At 31.1% G+C, this 19,137-nt stretch overlaps 2 long non-coding RNA genes across 5 annotated transcripts; one reads left to right on the top strand and one right to left on the bottom strand.

Annotated features, from left to right (window-relative positions):
* The first annotated feature begins 1,429 nt into the window (after positions 1-1,429).
* On the top strand, positions 1,430-5,905 carry LOC129928849 (uncharacterized). 4 transcript variants are annotated; one of them, XR_008780367.1, is made up of 4 exons: positions 1,430-1,634; positions 3,282-3,416; positions 3,779-3,847; positions 4,209-5,905. It is a non-coding gene; the product is annotated as an uncharacterized LOC129928849 (long non-coding RNA). The 4 variants fall into 4 exon arrangements; XR_008780369.1 differs by lacking the exon at positions 1,430-1,634 and adding an exon at positions 1,855-2,045; XR_008780368.1 differs by lacking the exon at positions 1,430-1,634 and adding an exon at positions 1,855-2,079.
* Positions 5,906-11,298: 5,393 nt separating this feature from the next.
* Positions 11,299-14,997, bottom strand: LOC129928858 (uncharacterized). Its single transcript, XR_008780379.1, has 4 exons — positions 14,379-14,997; positions 13,048-13,154; positions 12,631-12,698; positions 11,299-12,267 (listed from the first exon to the last, which is right to left on the bottom strand). It is a non-coding gene; the product is annotated as an uncharacterized LOC129928858 (long non-coding RNA).
* Positions 14,998-19,137: the final 4,140 nt, after the last annotated feature.

Below are 19,137 nucleotides of genomic sequence, written 5' to 3'. Positions count from 1 at the left end.
TTATTTTTCGCGCATGGTGCAATATGGAGAAATTCAGGAGGATGCAAAAGAAGAAATTTACTCCTCCAGTCATTTGGATTGACCTCCAATGAGAGTAAAACTTTCCTACGCTTTATTTTATTAGATCTCTAAAAATTTCATCCATTTTCTCACAATGTTTTGTGATTTATAAAATTTTCCCGAATAAGGGATCGTCACAAAAGTTATTTTTTTAAGGCCACCCCATTAAAATAGCTGTTTTCAGTACTTTCACATTTGGGTATTTTACACAAAATCTGGATTTTTTTTATGTACATGAAATCATTATCATCTGTCCCGCGTAACCAAATCCTCCACTTTTCCCGGTCACCAATGTTCTTAACAAGATATCATGAGAGAGAGAGGCTGGTCCATTATTTGCGTAGTCCAGCCAGCTTTTATTCTGACAAACCTTTTTTCGTTTATTCTCTTGAAGGATATTTTTTTTTAAGTTAGTCTTACAAAATACAATTCCAAACCAACTCATGCAGTTATCGAATCGTCTTTTCGCAGTATTGAGGAGTCATCCTTTTTGCCAGCCAGAGTGTTAATTGGCTAAAGTAAAAAATTCATTATTTTATTTTTTTTAGTAAATATTCACAACTATATCTTTTATATAATAATATATTTTTTAAATAATAATATCTTTTATATAGACATGCTTTAATACAGTGATGCCCAACCTAATTCAAACTGCGGGCCATTTTAATTTCCGACACTGGTGTCGCGGGCCACATGACCAAAAAAATGTTAAAAAAAAACAAACAAATTGACCTGAAACTATTTCATTAAAAACTTTTGGATCTAGTAATTACATTAATAATTTGGTATATTTGAAGTTTAACCTTAATCTATTTGTTTTCTACGTGTCTGGAAATGGCTTTAGTTCTCTACTTCAATTGTGAGCAACTTAGTAGTTAGCCTCGCCATTAAGTCATGCTCTTGTCTCTTTTTATTCTTATGGATTGTTTTTTGATGCTGTTGCTATATGTTGTGTATTGAAACAGCTTGACTTTCTTTATAAAAAAAAAAGTTTGCTGGCTTATTTCCATGTTCCACAAAAAAGATTCGTTCAATGGTTCTGGTAGATTCTTAATTTCCTTTTCATAAAGGCACAAATGTTAAAGCTCTTGGTACCAATTTATCAGAGAAAAAGTGAGGGCCCTAACGTAGGTAAAGATTCATTTTTCAACCTTCAAATTTTTAAAGGGGTGGGGAGATTTTCTAAACTTTATACAGACGTTTCGGCGGGCCGGATGGAACCTCGTCACGGGCCGGTTCTGAGCATCACTGCTTTAATAGATCTAATAAATGATTAACGCGGCCCTACCAATATGGGTATATTAATACTTAAATCTGGGTATTTTAAATTTCGAATGCGCATTTTAAAAAAACCGAACTTATCTATAGATCTCTAGCTACAACACCCAGACTTAGACTATGGTTCTAGATCTATTTAAAGATATTTTTTAAAAATAACTCAATAGATCTAATAAAGTCATGATTTCCACTCTATTTTCTCTAGATCTAGACCATACATGAGATCAATATGAATGTTTATAGATCTAGTCTACGTCTAGAACTCCAGATCTATCGATCATCTATAGCTGTACACTGTATGTATAGTCAGTGTATTGCCTGTTTTTCACTTTTTGTAGATCTAGATTCTAGTACCTGTACTATTAAGTACTAATATTAGTTATTAGTAGATGTAGATCTATAATAATAATACTTTTTAATAGTAGAAAGTAGATTTATAATCTATCTAATCTAGATCTAAATCTAGACTTCACTTTCACATCACACGATTATTCATACAGACTGAGACAGTGAATGAAACGAATGCAGTGATTATATTATAGTTTATACTGATTATACTTATAGCTCTACCAGTTGATTATCATCATCATCATAGATAATAATCTAGACTATTCTAGATCTATAAATAATCATAGTCACCGTGATAGTGCCCTTTTTAGTCAATGTCCAATGTAGTCAAGTCAAGATAGTGGAACGTAAACTCGAAGGTTTAATATAATACAGTATAAGTAGAGTCTATGAGTTAGTATAAGGTCTAATTATTTTGTTTCTTTGTATGTCAATGTCTCATTTAAAATAATTAATATCATCAGCCATATCATTTTAAATATTAAAATAGTAGACATAGATTTCTATATTATAAATAGATAGATTAGATCTATAAAATATAATTTTACAAACATTAGAAATGATTGATTTTATTTTTAATTGATCAGCCTTCTAGACTAGATCTAGCATCTCTAGCTAGACTCTAACTTGTAGTTTGTAGATCTTGGAATTGGATCGAAATTCACCTTCCTAAATTGTCTCTAAAGTCTGTAGCTGATTTGAGAGGCCCAACGAGGCAAGAGTCTATTACTATTAGCACTCTGTCTCTTGATCTATCTAGTAGGCCTACTTAGCTAGTGCATTAGCCTTAGCCATAGTGTAGTCACATCTTGACAACTAGTCTTCTAGATCTAAGCTTCTAGAATAATTAGATCTAGATCCAGTTTAGATTTAGAATATAAAAGTATTTTACTACCTAAAATACTAAATCTACTGATCTAAATTCTAGATAGATATACAATATATAGATCCAGTTTTGATTTGGAATATAAAAATATTTACTAGCTAAAATTCTAAATCTACTGATCTATACTTAATATTTTAGATATTATATGACATCTACAAAAATTATTATTAAGATATAATTATAGATCTAGACTAGCTATTTATGTACATAAAATATATAAATAAAAGATAAAATTTATGCAGGCCTAGATCCCATAAATTTATAATTGATCCAGATCTATCAGTAAAAGTTACCTTCGATGGGAAGTTTTACCCAATCTAATCTATAGATACAAGACAATTTATAATCCATGCCTCGCCTACACCCCATACATTAAATAATATTTCCCATTCCATGCCATGCCCAGACCCATGAGTTCATGAAATAATAAATGATGTGGTGTCAAGTTGGATCTATCCCCTGAAATTCAGCACTTTAATATAAAACTCACATATCTAGTTAATTATTTGCTATGACACTCTGATCAACTTGGACTTGTGTGATACATTATATATGTTTCTTATCAGATTTAATGAATGAAGTTTTGGTTCATTTTAAGGCTACAAAAGTATCATCAGGTGCATTCTAACCATTGGTATTTTTCCTGGCAACATTTCTATTCTAGTCTGTGATAAATTATAAATTTAAAAAAATGTTTGTAATGTTTCAGTTATTAACAAGTAGAACCATGCCAACCAGTTCTGATGATGTACCAGAATGGCTCAAGGATCATACTTATAGTACTTATACTATTTCTACTCTCTGGGCAGACATTAATAATATTGGCATCCATTCAATATTTATTGTAAGTACTACTATACAATTTTTATTTTAGTTATCTAAAAGATGTTTTATGAAGTGTGATTTTCATGGTCAAGCAACATCCAAATATCGGGGATGGAATTTAACATTTTTCTCTAGTTTTTTTTTTAACACTCTTAAGCAAATTCATCTTTCATGAATGCCTAATATACATGGCTGTTGTGCAGGCCATTCCTTTACAATAAACTGTTAGATGAAATTAGGCAAAATTATGTCTGATAATTTGTATGTTTGATACAACAATGTATTCAATTTAATAATATTATTTTTTATTATTTAATATTATTTTTTAATTTTAATGTTTTCGAAAGAAATTAGCCATTATGCCTAATTGTATAATTACAGTTATGTTTGGAAATGCAAGAAAAAGGCATGCATTCCTGACAAGTCAATGATTGGTTGCACCTCTTAAAGGTAAGGTACTGCAATTTTTCCCAATGCACTTTTCTCATAAGCTGAAGTACTTCTATTTTTTAAAAACTAATTTTCCATGAAAATGTAAATCATAATATATGTTATAGTTGCTTTTAGATGAGTGCAATGTCCATCAAATTAACTGAATAGCTGCCTTCACCTTTAGTAATAATTCATAACTATTAAGGTCAGGGCCATGTCTACACATTAACACAGTAGCTAGTTTTAGGTACAGACTATTTTTAGAATGGCAAAATTATATAATTATACTTAATAACATATATACGTTTAGCATGGTCAACACATATGTCACACATATTTTTCTTTTTTTTTAAATCCTTTTATTTATTTTTATAACTAGATAACTTTCTGTTATGAGAAAAGATGAGATTCTTGGACTCCTGCATAGCACCACCAGAAAGGAAAATCCCATCATGTTGCAAAATAAAAGTCTTGGACCAATTTTAATTTAAGATATATATATTATGCTGTAAGCTCTATACATATTTATGTATATCCTGTCATTCAGCCAACAGGTTTGGATTTAGTATTTCTTTAAATCTGTTTGATATTGTACTTGAAAACTATTAATCTGAGCCCCATTAAAACAATAGGGAGTGCAGTGAATGAGTGGTAAAGCACTTGGCTTCTGAACTGAGGGTTCCTGGGTTCGATTAAGACTGGGATTTTCAATTTCAGAATTCAAAAGGCTAGGGATACATGGCAATAGTAAGGAATAAGTAAAGGCAGTTTGGGGATCCATGGCTGAATGGTTAAGTCATGGGTTTGAATCTCTGTGAAGACTCAGATTTAAATTTTTTAGATTTTTGGGTGCCCCTGAGTCCACCTAACTCTAATGGGTAGCTGACTTTTGTTTTGGAAAGTAAAGATGGTTGGTTGTTGTGCTGGGTACATGACACCCTCGCTAACCATGGGGCACAGAAACTGATAAACTTTATATCATCTGCCCCATAGATTGCAAGATATGTAAGGGAAATTTTACTTTTTTAAAATTAAAATAAGAATCTATCAAAAGTAAACATATAAAATATGGTGCATTCTCCTTAAAACTAAAACCTGGTGCGAAGGTTTAAAATGTTGGCAAAAAAAAGCAACATCATATATTCTTAATTCCCTTTGCAAAACTTACTGAGAAGAACATGCATGTTGTTGCCTCATAAGTTTCTTGACAGAGGAAATCTTGTTTATATTAGATTTGAATTAAGCAAATTAAGAAAAAAATTATAATTATTTTTTCAAATGGTTGTATCTAAACCTTATGAATTATTTTTCAGTTATAAGTATATTGAGATTAATGGATAATCATGAATTGTTAAATAATTGCTGCTATCATTCCATTGACTAAAGAACCATAATTATTTTTTTTTAAATTAATTTCAAAATGATTTTTTTCAAGCATAGAGTTCACATAGATCTTGAGTGAAAGTTTTTTTTTTATTTGACTAATGCTTTAATTTTATTGTATCATATTAGTTGTTAATTTTTATTACCCAGAATATTTAAAAAATGAGTACACTATTTTCATGTAATAATGTGTTACTTGGTATTCACACAATGCTAAAAATACACTATAATCTTTAGGCCATACAGATTTGTATAAATTAACTTGTTTAAATACATTGTAAATGTATATTGTTTGGATAAGAATAAAGTTTTTCTGTAGACAATTATTGTTCAAGATTTGTTGATGCTCCTGCTTAATCAATTATATATACAGGTCATTAGTTTTAACACGTCTGATAATAAATGACAGTACAAGTTAGTGAATGAAAATTTGTCATTATTTCAGCTGCTTTAGGCCTACATCAATGTGAGGTACCAGTACTTTGATTGTGTCATATATCAATTTAAAGCAACATTTTGAAATGAATAGTCTGTAGAATTGACAGTAAATACATTTAAGTGATGGGCTGTGATCTGCGTGAATTGAGAGCTGATCATGTATTGAATTTGTGTTTTTGATCTTTACTTCAAGTAAATGTTAATGAGCAATTAATTTTCAATGAATAATTAATTTAAAAATAAATACAAAAGAACCATAAACATCTACTTTAGTTTAATAATTTTTTTCATCAGAACAGAATTTCCAACTTTGCATTCTTAAAATAAAATATAATTTATTTAGAGTAGAGTCAGAACACAAAATCATAGTTTTAAAATATTTAGTAAATTAAGCTAAGCTGTGATCTCTTATAAACATTTGTTACAATTTGTATATAGACTATACACAATTTAATTATTATTTTTCATCAAATTGCAGGAACTAGTACATGTACTTATGCCTATTTGACAATAAAAAACCTTAGTCAATGAAATAGTAATACTAGTAAATGAGATAAAAGTAAACTAAATATCATCAATGCTATTGAAGCCACACTTGTTTTTTTTTTATCTTGTTTGGTGGATTGCAATTAAAGTTGCTAATAATTTTACTGATCGTCTTATCTGAAATGCCAGTGTCGTCTCTTTGAAACCTAAGCTTATTTTCTTGGTAACTGGAAGTCCAGATATTTGGAGTTTCATTTTAAGCACCTATACTTTCCGAACTGGCATTCCGATAGGCTAAACCATTTGCCTAACATGTCATATGCACGTAAAGAGGTACCACAGAAATGCTTTAAAGACAAGCTTAGGCGCCAACTTACTTTAACTGACATAGAATAAGAGAGCACCTGGTTGCATACAGCTTCAGAACGAGACAGCTGGAGGTCACTTACAAAGGTGTGGTATACACCAATGAAAATTAATTGCCGAGGGTAGACGGCAAAAAAAAAACAAAAAAAAAACTGACTCTACCACAGGTGGACAATGGTTATGCCTGTGCTCAGTGTGGCATAATATGTAGGTCACAGCTGGGGCTGAGTAGCCTCTGGAAACAGCATTCCTCATAAGTCTTAGGAATCAAAGACAAGCCTATCATTTTTGTAGCATAGTTTGTAGCTTCTGTAAATGCATGAAATGCCGTCACAAATGACACAAGTCCTCTGTGAGTTTGATGAATTATAAACATCTTACTTCTTTGCCTTATATTAAATGGTCCTTCTCTCTGTTCCTCTAGGTACTTGCGTTTATCTAAATATCATTGATATATCGTAACATGTCATCAAAATAAAAGCTAGAATCTCTGCAACTCGTGTACAAGTCAGAAGTCATCAATAACACTTGCCATTTAAAAAATAACAATTTAGATTAGTCAAATTAGTGACTGATTATTCGATTCATTTAGGCCTATAAATTTTTTATTTGAATATATAATGATCCTTTACACTTTGTGACTTTACTAGTATACTTTGGAGTAGACTTGTTGAGCTAAAGTCGGAAGTACACATTGAGTTTTACTGTGATCTACTAGATCTAGATCTATATATTATATAGATTATAGAAGTAGAGAGAGTATCTCATCAATAGTATCTCACATCTGTCATATCGTGATCAGTAGGCGGCTGCAGGTTTATAGATCTATTCCATGACAAAAACCCTGGCTAGATTTAGATCTACTGGTCTAGACATCTAGATCTAACTAGAATTAAACTAGAAAAATGAATTAGAGAAGTAGCTTTCTGGATCTAGAACTAGAATCTATATTATCAATATTAGATCTAGTTGCGTCGAACGTTTAATTTTTGGTTGTTGTTTTTAATAAATGCACATAAAATACATTGTATTTTGGCAATAAAAATACCCAGTTGTTAGTCAAGTAATTCTAATAATTAATTAATGAATGACTATCAGTATTTGTTTTAGATCTATCAGATTCATATGACTATGACTTATTATTTATACTTATTTTGTATCATTCGTCCAAGAAAACCTAGCTCTAGATCTATTTCATTTTAGATTAGGCTATAGTTGTTGTTTTTTTTGGTCATTTTATTTAGGCTACAATATTACCGAGATGAACTTTTTCTTTGTTTCCCACGAGAAGTGTATGCCTATAGCCTAGTCCTTTCGATAATAATAATTAAAAAAAAAACGATTAGAAATGCGTAGCTTGGAGTGTCAAAACTGTATTAGGCCTCCTATTTTATTTTTATTTCGTGCAATTTAGTATATCGTAACAAATACGCATTTAGCGGAACGGTAGACAGGTCTTCATCCAGATTTAGTGTAAATAAACCAAACACAGAAACACTGAAAGATTGTATTTTCGGAATTTAGATTCTATTTTTTTGAAAAAATGTGGCATTTTATAGGGTGGTCGAAAAAAATAACTTTTGTGACGATCTCTTATTCGGGAAAATTTTATCTATTATATCAGATAGTCAGAAAATGGATGAAGTTTTTACACATCTAATCAAATAGAGCGTACGAAAGTTTTACACCCATTGCAAGGGACTGACGGAGTAAATCTCTTCTTTGGCATCATCATGGATTTCTCCACATTGCACCATGCGCGAAAATGATGCGCGACGGCACTTCGACTCTCTTTGGCTTTGTAAAAAACTCGAAGCTGGTGTTCCATTAGTATAGTTCCATGGTTATACCATGGAACTATACTAATGGAACACCAGCTTCGAGTTTTTTACAAAGACAAAGAGAGTCGAAGTGCCGTCGCGCCATGGAACTATACTAATGGAACACCAGCTTCGAGTTTTTTACAAAGCCAAAGAGAGTCGAAGTGCCGTCGCGCATCTATTTTCGCGCACCATACCAATTTGAAAAATCGATGAGGATGCCAAAGAAGAAATTTACTCCGAGAGCCACTTGGATTGACCTTCATTGAGAGTAAAACTTCCCCACACTATATTTTATTAGATCTGTAAAAACTTTATCCATTTTCTGACTATCTGATAAAATAGATACAATTTCCCTGAATAAGAGATGAAGATCTGTCTACCGTTCCGCTAAATGCGTATTTGTTGCGATATACTAAATTGCACGAAATAAAAATAGGAGGCCTAATACAGTTTTGACACTCCAAGCTACGCATTTCTAATCGTTTTTTTTTTATTATCGAAAGGACTAGGCTATAGGCATACACGTCTCGTGGGAAACAAAGAAAAATTTAATCTTGATAATATTGTAGCCTAAATAAAATGACAAAAAAAAAACAACAAAAAACAAAAACTATAGCCTAATCTAAAATGAAATAGATCTAGAGCTAGATTTTCTTGGACGAATGATATAAAATAAGTATAAATAATAAGTCATATGAATCTGATAGATCTAAAACAAATACTGATAGAGTCATTCATTAATTAATTATTAGAATTACTTGACTACCAACTGGGTATTTTTATTGCCAAAATACAATGTATTTTATGTGCATTTATTAAAAACAACAACCAAAAATTTAGCGTTTGACGCAACTAGATCTAATAGTAGTAATATATTGGTTCTAGATCTAGATCCAGAAAGCTACTTCTCTAATTCAGTTTTCTAGTTTAATTCTAGTTAGATCTAGATGTCTAGACCAGTAGATCTAAATCTAGCCAGGGTTTTTGTCATGGAATAGATTTATAAAACTTCACATAAAAAAAATTATAGGCCTAAATGAATCGAATAATCAGTCACTAATTTGACTAATCAGTTACAATCTAAATTGTTGTTTTTTTTTGAAATGGCAAGTGTTATTGATGACTTCTGACTTGTAAACCAGTTGCAGAGATTCTAGTTTTTATTTTGATGACATGTTACGATATATCAATATTTAGATAAACGCAAGTACCTAGTGGAACAGACAGAAGGACCATTTAATATAAGGCAAAGAAGTAAGATGTTTATAATACATCAAACTCACAGAGGACTTGTGTCATTTGTGATGGCATTTCATGCATTTACAGAAGCTACAAACTATTCTACAAAAATGATAGGCTTGTCTTTGATTCCGAAGACTTATGAGGAATGCTATGTTTCCAGTGGCTACTCAGCCCCAGCTGTGACCTACATATTATGCCACACCGAGAACAGGCATAACCATTGTCCACCTGTGGTAGAATCAGTTGTTTTTTTCTTTTTTCCGTCTACCCTTGGCAATTAATTTTTATTGGTGTATACCACACCTTTGTAAGTGACCTCCAGCTGTCTCGTTCTGAAGCTGTATGCAACCAGGTGCTCTCTTATTCTATGTGAGTTAAAGCAAGTTGGCGCCTAAGCTTGTCTTTAAAGCATTTCTGTGGTACCTCTTTATGTGCATATGACATGTTAGGCAAATAGGTATTGCCTATCGGAAGGCCATTTCGGAATATATAGGTGTTTAAAGTGAAACTCCAAACATCTGGACTTCCATTAACCAAGAAAATAAGCTTAGGATTCAAAGAGACGACACTGGCATTTCAGATAAGACAATCAGTAAAATTAATAGCAACTTTAATTGCAGTCCACCAAACAAGATAAAAAGAAACAAGCTTCAATAGCATTGATGATATTTAGTTTACTTTTATCTCATTTACTAGTATTACTATTTCATTGACTAAGGTTTTTTATTGTCAAATATGCATAAGTACATGTACTAGTTCCTGCAATTTGATGAAAAATAATAATTAAATTGTGTGTAGCCTATATACAAATGTTTATAAGAGATCACAGCTTCTAAAACTTAATTTACTTAATTTCAAAACTATGATTTTGTGTTCTGACTCTACTCTAAATAAATTATATTTTATTTTAAGAATGCAAAGTTGGAAATTCTGTTCTGATGAAAAAAAATTATTAAACTAAAGTAGATGTTTATGGTTTCTTTGTATTTATTTTTAAATTATTTATTCATTAAAAATTAATTGTTCATTAACATTTACTTGAAGTAAAGATCAAAAACACAAATTCAATACATGATCAGCTCTCAATTCATGCAGATCACAGCCCATCACTTAAATTTATTTACTGTCAATTCTACACACTATTCATTTCAAAATGTTGCTTTAAATTGTTATATGACACAATCAAAGTACTGGTACCTCACATTGATGTAGGCCTAAAGCACCTGAAATAATGACAAATTTTCATTCAATAACCTGTACTGTCATTTATTATCAGACGTGTTAAAACTAATGACCTGTATCGTCATCATTGGCCTCCTTCAGTCGTAGAAAGACTAAGGTTTCATCTCAGAGCACACTTCCTCATGTGGCTGTGGAGCCCTATTTTGGAGACACTCCTGTCCACAGATAGCACAGGTTAAGGTGGCTTTTGCTTCGGTGGTAGAGGAGCTGGCCGTTTTTTGGACTGTATGTTTTTCTTCCTGAGCTGAGACCTATGTACTTTCACTGTCCATAGCTTTCTTGGTCATTGTCTCTCCATCTGTTGCGGTCTAAAGCTATGTCTTCCCAATTGTCAGTATTGATGTTCACTGATTTGAGGTCACGTTTTATTACATCTATAGATGTAATGGAAGTGGGGGCGACCAGTTTTTCTTGTGTCAGTAGTGTGATAAAACTAATGACCTGTATATATAATCTATTAAGCAGGAGCATCAACAAATCTTGAACAATAATTGTCTACAGAAAAACTTTATTCTTATCCAAACAATATACATTTACAATGCATTTAAGCAAGTTAATTTATATTTATACAAATCTATATGGCCTAAAGATTATAGCGTATTTTGATGTGTGAATACCAAGTTACATTATTACATGAAAATAGTGTACTCATTTTTAAAATATTCTGGGTAATAAAAATAAAAAACTAACGATACAATAAAATTGAAGCACTAGTCAAAAAAAGAAAAATTTCACTCAAGATCTATGTGAACTCTGCTTGAAAAAAATCATTTTGAAATTAATTTAAAAAAAAATTATGGTTCTTTAGTCAATGGAATGATAGCAGCAATTATTTAACGATTTCATGATTATCCATTCATTTCAATATACTTATAACTGAAAAATAATTCATAAGTTTTAGATAAAACCATTTGAAATAATGATTATAATTTTTTTCTTAATTTGCTTAATTCAAATCTAATATAAACAAGATTTCCTCTGTCAAGAAACTTATGAGGGAACAACATGCATGTTCTTCTCAGTAAGTTTTGCAAAGGGAATTAAGAATATTTAATTGATGTTGCTTTTTTTTGCCAACATTTTAAACCTTTGCACCAGGTTTTAGTTTTAAGGAGAATGCACCATATTTTATATGTTTACTTTTGTTAGATTCTTATTTTAATTTTAAAAAAGTAAAATTTCCCTTACCACTCATCCACTGCACTCCCTCTTGTTTTAATGGGGCTCAGATTAATAGTTTTCAAGTACAATATCAAACAGATTTAAGGAAATACTAAATCCAAACTTGTTGGCTGAATGACAGGATATACATAAATATGTATACAGCTTACAGTATAATATATATATCTTAAATTAAAATTGGTCCAAGACTTCTTTTGCAACATGATGGGATTTTCCTTTCTGGTGGTGCTATGCAAGAGTCCAAGAATCTCATCTTTTCTCATAACAGGAAGTTATCTAGTTATAAAAATAAATAAAAGGATTTAAAAAAAAAAAAAAAAATATGTGTGACATATGTGTTGAGCATGCTAAACGTATATATGTTATTAAGTATAGTTATATAATTTTGCCATTCTAAAAATAGTCTGTACCTAAAAAGAGCTACTGCGTTAATGTGTAGACATGGCCCTGACCTTAATAGTTATGAATTATTACTATAGGTGAAGGCAGATGTTCAGTTAATTTGATGCACATTGAACTAATCTAAAAGCAACTATAACATATATTATGATTTACATTTTCATGGAAAACTAGTTTTTCAAAAATACAAGTACTTCAGCTTATGAGAAAAGTACATAGGGAAAAATTGCAGTACCTTACCTTTAAGAGGTGCAACCAATCATTGACTTTTCAGGAATGCATGCCTTTTCTTGCATTTCCAAACATAACTGTAATTATACAATTAGGCATATTGGTTAATTTCTTTTGAAAACATTAAAATTAAAAATAATATTATTAAATTGAAAACGTTGTTGTATCAAACATACAAATTATCAGACAATTTTTCCTAATTTCATCTAACAGTTTATTGTAAAGGAATGGCCTGCACAACAGCCAAGGTATATTAGGCATTCATGAAAGATGAATGTGCTTAAGAGTGTTATAAATAAAAAAAAAAACTAGAGAAAAATGTTAAATTCCATCCCAGATATTTGGATGTTGCTTGACCATGAAAATCACACAATTCATAAAATATCTATTAGATAACTAAAATAAAAATTGTATAGTAGTACTTACATTAAATATTGAATGGATGCCCAGAGAGTAGAAATAGTATAAGTATGATCCTTGAGCCATTCTGGTACATCATCAGAACTGGTTGCCATGGTTCTACTTGTTAATAACTGAAACATTACAAACATTTTTTTTTATTTATAATTTATCACAGACTAGAATAGAAATGTTGCCAGGAAAAATACCAATGGTTAGAATACACCTGATGCTACTTTTGTAGCCTTATTACTGGTTAAAATGCACCAAAACTTCATTAATTAAATCTGATAAGAAACATATATGTATCACACAAGTCCAAGTTTATCAGAGTGTCATAGCAAATAATTAACTAGATATGTGAGTTTTATATTAAAGTACTGAATTTCAGGGAATAGATCCAACTTGACACCACATCATTTATTATTTCATGAACTCATGGGTCTGGGTATGGCATGGAATGGAAACTATTATTTAATATTATATATGGGGTGTAGGCAAGGCATGGATTATAAATTGTCTTGTATAGATTAGATTGGGTAAAACTGCCAATCGAAGGTAACTTTTACTGATAGATCTGGATCAATTATAAATTTATGGGACCTAGGCCTGCATAAATTTTGTCTTTTATTTATATATTTTATGTACATATATAACTAGTCTAGAATCTATAATTATATCTTAATAATAATTTTTGTAGATGTCATATAATATAGATCAACATATTAAGTATAGATCAGTAGATTTAGAATTTTAGCTAGTGGAATATTTTTATATTCCTAATCTGAACTGGATCTATATATCTAGAATTTAGATCAGTAGATTTAGCATTTTAGGTAGTAAAAACTTTTATATTCTAAATCTAAACTGGATCTAGATCTAATTATTCTAGAAGCTTAGATCTAGAAGACTAGTTGTCAAGATTTGACTACACTATGGCTAATGCACTAGCTTAGTAGGCCTACTAGATAGATCAAGAGACAGAGTACTAATAGACTCGTCTTGCCTCGTTGGGCCTCTCAAATCAGCTACAGACTTTAGAGACAATTTAGGAAGGTGAATATCGATCCAATTCAAAGATCTACAATCTACATGTTAGAGTCTAGCTAGAGATGCTAGATCTAGTCTAGAAGGCTTATCAATTAAAAATAAAATCAATCATTTCTAAAGTTTGTAAAATTATATGTAGATCTAATCTATCTATTTATAATATAATAAAAATCTATGTCTACTTTTTAAATATTTAAAATGATATGGCTGATGATATTAATTATTTTAATTGAGACATTGACATACTGTCACATACAAAGTAACAAAATAATTAGATCTTATACTAACTCATACTCATAGACTCATACCATATTATTGTATTAAACCTTCGAGTTTACGTTCCACTATCTTGACTTGACTATATTGACTAAATAAAGGGCACTATGATTATAGATGTAGATTATTATCTATGATGATGATGTTTATCAACTGGTAGATCTATAAGTAGTATCGTCACTTTAAGTATAATCCGTATAACCACTGCATTCGTTTCATTCACTCACATTCACTGTCTGTATCAATAATCGTGTGAATGTGATGTGAAAGTGAAGTCTAGATTTAGATATAATTGATAGATCTACTATTAAAAAGTATTAACTATACTAACTATAGTCTATAGTGTCTATACTATAGTATAGCGGCTATAGCCAGTATGACTCGTATGAGTATACTCATAAACTGTAAAAGTGTATAAGTATAGCTATACTAGACAGACTAGATGATCGATAGATCTAGACTCTAGACTAGATCTATAAATATTCATATTGACAATTATTTGAATTATTGATCTCATGTATGGTCTAGATCTAGATAAAATAGAGTGGATCTCATGACTGTCTATATTAGATCTATTGATTTTTTTAAAACGTTAAATAAATCTAGACCTTAGTCTTTAACTTTAGTCTAGGTGTTGTAGATCTAGAACTATAGTTATATAGTATATATTATTCTAGATATTATACAAGAGATCTAGATCTAGATCTATTTATAAGTTCGGTTTTTAAAAAAATCGCATTCGAAATTTTAAATACCCAGATTTAAGTATTTATATACCCATATTGGTAGGTCCGAGTTAATCATTTATTAGATCTAGCATAAAGCATGTCTATATAAAAGATTATTATTTTAAAAATATATTATTATATAAAAGATATAGTTAAGAATATTTACTTTAAAAAATTAAACAAATGAATTTTTCACTTTTGCCAATTAACACTCTGGCTAGCAAAAAGGATGACTGCTCAATACTGTGAAAAGACGATAACTGCATGAGTTGGTTTGGAATTGTATTTTGTAAGACTAATTTTCAAAACATATCCTTCATGAGAGAGAACGAAAAAAGGTTGTCGAAAAAAAAAAAGCTGGCTGGACTACGCAAATAATGGACCAGCCTCTCTTTCTTGATATCTTGTTAAGAACATTGGTGACCGGGATAAGTGGATGGTTTGGTTGCGCGGGACAGATGATAAAAATGACATGTACATAAAAAAAATTCCAGATTTTGTGTAAAATACCCAAATGAGGAAGTACTGGAAACACCTATTTTAACGAAGTGGCATTTAAAAAAAATTGTTTGTGACGATCCATTATTCAGGGAAACTGTATCTATTTTATCAGATAGTCAGAAAATGGATTAAGTTTTTACAGATCTAATAAAATATAGTGTGGGGAAGTTTTACTCTCAATGAAGGTCAATCCAAGTGGCTCTCGGAGTAAATTTCTTCTTTGGCATCCTCATCGATTTTTCAAATTGGTATGGTGCGTGAAAAAAGATGCGCGACGGCACTCTGATCATAAAATCTCGAAGCTGGTGTTCCATTAGTATAGTTCCATGGTTATACACATTAACACATCTCTCTACTGAGTCTGTTCCTAGGTCTAGGTTTAAAACTCTTATTGAACTCTAAGATGATAAAACTTCTTTTCGCAAAGATAGTTTTGTGCTTTAACACATAAACATACTAATTATTGTCCATTCATTTGATATTTTAATCAATTTAACATTCAAATTTGTTTTTCTAAAGCATTTTTAATACATTCGTTCGCTGTTCGCTAAAGTTGCGTAGCCGTGTTGAGATAGGCCTATATTCATTCATGAAAAAAGGTCACGCATGCGCAACACAGAATGAACTCTATAAAAGCCAATTTTTAACTCTAGATTAGTGTAGATTTAGATCTATGTCTACCTCAAGATCTACTTTATACTTTAACACATGAACATACAAAATTAAGTCTATTCATCTCAAATTTTAATCAAATATATATGTAGGCCCACAAGCAAATGTTTTAATTTGAAAAAAATGGATTTAAGCCTATTAGCTATTTTTATTTGATAGCTTCATTCACACTATTTTTACATTGACACATTCGCTTTACTTATTACATTATTATTTCGTTTAATTGTGACTATATCGACAGTAATGCGCAAATAAAGACCCGCGGGTCGCGGGTAACATAATACGTCTAGTTATATAATAAAATTACCAAGAATGTAAGGTGTATGTATGTATATGTGACTTATAGACATCAAAACCGCTTGACCAATCTTGATGGCAGGAATGTTTCTTGGGTACCAACTTAGACCGTAGTGTATGTATTGTAGTCCTAAAACAAACTTAAGACCCTAAAAAAAAAATAAAGTTTTCCGACTCTATTAATTAAAGCTATAGTATTTATGGATATATTATAGGCCATGGTTAACAATGTTGACATGAGAAAAGATCGAAAGGATTTAGACCTAGATCTAATTTTAAGAAATACACTTTAATGCGCAGATAGTTTTTTACTTTCATTAGACAATACCGTAATGAATCGCGTACTAAAAATTAATTCGTTTAATTGTTTACTTTATAGTCCCATCCCTAGATCTAAAACTCCTAATTCAACTCTAAGATGATAAAACTTCTCTTCGCACAGATAGTTTTATACTTTAACACATGAACATACTAATTATAGTCCATTCATTTCATATTTTGATCAAATAAACATTCAAATTTGGTTTTCTAAAGCATTTTTAAGAGACTACATTCGTTTACGAAAGCTGCGAAGCCGAGTTGAGATAGGGAAAGGACCAATGGCGAACGCTTTTGTGCCAGTTTTTAGTTTAGAATTTATAACTCCGCAATGGTTAAACTTATTTAAAAAATGAAAACATCTGCGGACTCCTCAGCTATTGGGCGATAAAACTAAATTTGACTCTTTTTTTCCAAATCAGCTATTAAATTTATAATTCAAGTCAACTTACGGTAGGGGTCGGACCTAATCAGCGAACGCAATTTTCGCGGGAGTCATAATGAGCGAAAGGCCGTAAAAAATAGCGAAATAGCATGTTAATATATAGGAAATTATGCTTCAATTAGTTCTATCATTGAAATTATGCTTCAATTAGTTCTATCATTTAACTTCTTCCATGAAGCATTATAACTATTGTCCTCCTTGTGGCATTAGGCCTAATTTTTTTTCACTAATCTTGTGCTCCACATCTTTCTCTGCTTGGAACTGATGTCTATATATAGCCTACGAAACTCGCGATCAAACTACAAAATTCTATCTCGCCTCCTCCCTATAGGCAAGTCCACGTCGTTTTACTTTCCATTTCATAATTTCTTGTTACTGCGACTATTTTTTTTTTTAAGCACACATGTTCAGTGCACTTAATCACCATGCATCAACTCGATCTCTCCCCCCCCCCCCACACACACACACGCGCGCGCTGATTGACCCAAAGGCAGATCCCGAATGCGATGGATTGATGATGTATGGGAGGCAGATCTACAACAGCTTGGGTTTCGGGCATGGAGACGAAAGGCTCAGGAGAGATCTTGTAATTTTATACATGTATATTATATGATAATTCTTATATTTATTACTAAATATATAGTTCGTATTTTTTCCGCTCCTGAGTACGTATATTTTCTCCTGGAAAACTCTTGGAAATCTCCTGAAATCCTAATCTCAGAATGGTGGGGGAACCCTGTAAAAATGAATTATGATCTTTTAAACATTTATACACATTAATATCATTAATTAGTAACAAGAGGTTAACCAGCCAGTTAAAAAAAGGAGGACGGCAAAACAGAGGTCAACCCCCATTCCCCCCCCCCCCCTCCCTCCCGTATAGGCCTAAGCGCTGTTAAGATCAATTTAAGCGTCATTTCACCCTCACTGGCACAGAGGAAAGTAACTGCCGCCAGCATATGACATCTGAGAGACTGTTGGAGAACCTTTTGAATAATGTTTTACTTGAAAAATATTCTAATATGAATTTATAGGCCCTTACTACATTACAAATACAACCAATTTGTAAGATACACAGATTTAGATTAAGGCTTTGAGGATTGCCGCCGAAAAAAAAATATAATTAAAAAATAGTTTTTTTTTTAAAAAAAAGCTCATTTGCAAGTGATAGCCTGTACATTTTGTTCTATAGTCCCATTTGTAACTTCGTTTTGTTACAGAGCTATAATTAAAAGCTCAAAACAAAAAAAATTGGAAGTGGGAGGAGAAATTTAGTAAACCAAATAGGTTCTACTGTAAATTTTTGCATTTTTAGCATTCAATCATAAATGTGATTTATAGTCCCAAATTTATTTATACAGTAAAAAAAATATCAGATTGAGTAAAGATTGGGAATAGGCGACAAAGAGAAAATATTTGGGTTCAGAACTTATCTCAATAGTTACTATTAACTGAAAAAATTTTTATGAATTCTAAATTTATCAAACAAAGTCTTTCTTAATATAATTATAATAATTCATGTGCAATTACATAATCTCTGTCGCCATATTTGACTATTCTTTTTTAAAACGTCAAGTTTTCATCTGAAAAAGGGGGCAGTAGAGTGAAAACGATTAATCGAGTAAGAGTCCTTGCTCCTTTTTATAATTTCTGCTTATGATTACATTGGCATTAATGGGCTGGGGAGACTCGATATAAGAATTTAATTTATAGATTTAATTTATATAAATTATATTAGTGACAGATTTTTTATTTTTATTTTGTAATTTCTTAACTAAAATACAATTGAAAAAGTATTGGTTTTTCTAATGGGCTAAGGCATGTATCGCC

The sequence above is a fragment of the Biomphalaria glabrata genome, chromosome 10, assembly GCF_947242115.1.
Source record: "Biomphalaria glabrata chromosome 10, xgBioGlab47.1, whole genome shotgun sequence".
NCBI lineage: Eukaryota > Metazoa > Mollusca > Gastropoda > Planorbidae > Biomphalaria > Biomphalaria glabrata.
This window is presented reverse-complemented; position numbering and strand designations above follow the sequence as displayed.